We start from the raw sequence: 1,751 nt of genomic DNA, 5'->3' as shown, positions 1-1,751 counted from the left end.
CAAACTTTTCACATTCATTCCTTGATCCTGGCAAGTCTAAGACAGTAATGCGTAACAACTTAGGTAAGAGCAGTGCATCAGACCACAGTATTGATTCCCAGTTGTTGCACCAATACGTTGCATACAGAAGGCTGGGGAATCTTACACGTTGACGCATTATATAACGAAGGCCCGGGAATCCAGAACACAAGAAGGGTATTTACTCTGTGTCGTCTCGGTTTGTATTGCGTGAACGTGGGAGTGAGATGCCTTATCCCCTATGACGTTGCAGAAATATACCTCGTGTGATACAGTGTCCCCTCTCTCATCTTTGGGTATATCACAGCATTTTTATCATTTGGAGCCACAACATCTCCAGCAATTGAAACCACAGCATACTCCTAATTTTCGTTCTCCGAAACCATAGTATCTTTCGCTTCAAAGTCATATGAAACCAGAGCATCTTTCGTACTTCCATCTTCCAAAAGCCTTGCATCCTTCAAATTTGCTTCTGAAACCACAGCATCCTTCGCACCTTCAGCATCCGAAACGACATGATCCTTCTCTTCAGCATCTGAAAATACCTTTTCCTCTGAAACACACATCCTCGTTGATAATATCCGAAACAGCAACATCTTCACACCTTCCTCTGTATCTTCATCTCATACCACCGCATTTTCAATAGCACATTGTCTGAAAATACAGTGTCCTCCGTATCTTCATCTACACTATCAGAAACCATAGCATCCTCTTCGTCTTCATTGTCAGAAACCACAGCATTTTTCTCATCCTTAATATCAAAAGCCCCAGCATCCGCCGTATCTCCATCATCTGAAACCAACAGCATCCCAAACACCTTCAGCACGTGAAACCGAATCATTACCCGTACATTCACTGACTGAAACCAAGAGCACCCCCCCCCTCCTTCCTCTGAAACCAACAGCATTCTCCTCATCTTCCTCTGAAACCAACAGCATCCTCCTCATCTTCCTCTGAAACCAACAGCATCCTCCTCATCTTCCTCTGAAACCAACAGCATCCTCCTCATCTTCCTCTGAAACCAACAGCATCCTCCTCATCTTCCTCTGAAACCAACAGCATCCCACACATCACCATCAACGTGAAATCGAATCCTCCTCCTCATCTTCATCATCCTCAACATCCAAAACCACAAGATCCTCGTCTCCACCATCCGACACCACAGCATACTCCTTACCTTCTTACCTCCATCATCCTCAGTGACACCACAGCATCCTCCTCATCTCCATCATCCTCAATATCCGAAACCACAGCATCCTCCCGCACCTCCAGCACGTGAAATCTTCGAGACTCGGTGGTTTCCTCAGCACAGGGAGAGCTGGGTGAACGTCTGCCACACTCCTTCCCGCTCTCATTAGACACGTCCCGTTGTTTCTAAAGGATCCATCGCCTCGCTACCTCCCCGCAGGAAACTGTTAGACCTCCCCGCGTCTCGCCACTTGTGGTACTTCTCCTATTTTCTTTTACTACTTTTACTTCTTCTTGTATTACACCACAGAGCTGGGTGACACTTTGGCAGCATTAGTTTCAAATATAAGACGTGAACGATGGAAAGAATTCATTATAGATATAGACATTATTCATAATAATGAAAAAGCATGGGCAAATAAAAAAGTAAAAAAAATCGAAAAATAAAACGGCACCAACCGTAGCTGCTGTTACTCCAAGCCAAGTGGCACATCAACCGCTACTCAATGGAGGGCGACACAACAACGGAAGAGGCTAGAGAAAAA

Source organism: Penaeus monodon, chromosome 28, assembly GCF_015228065.2.
Source record: "Penaeus monodon isolate SGIC_2016 chromosome 28, NSTDA_Pmon_1, whole genome shotgun sequence".
NCBI classification, from domain to species: Eukaryota; Metazoa; Arthropoda; class Malacostraca; order Decapoda; family Penaeidae; genus Penaeus; species Penaeus monodon.
This window is presented reverse-complemented; position numbering follows the sequence as displayed.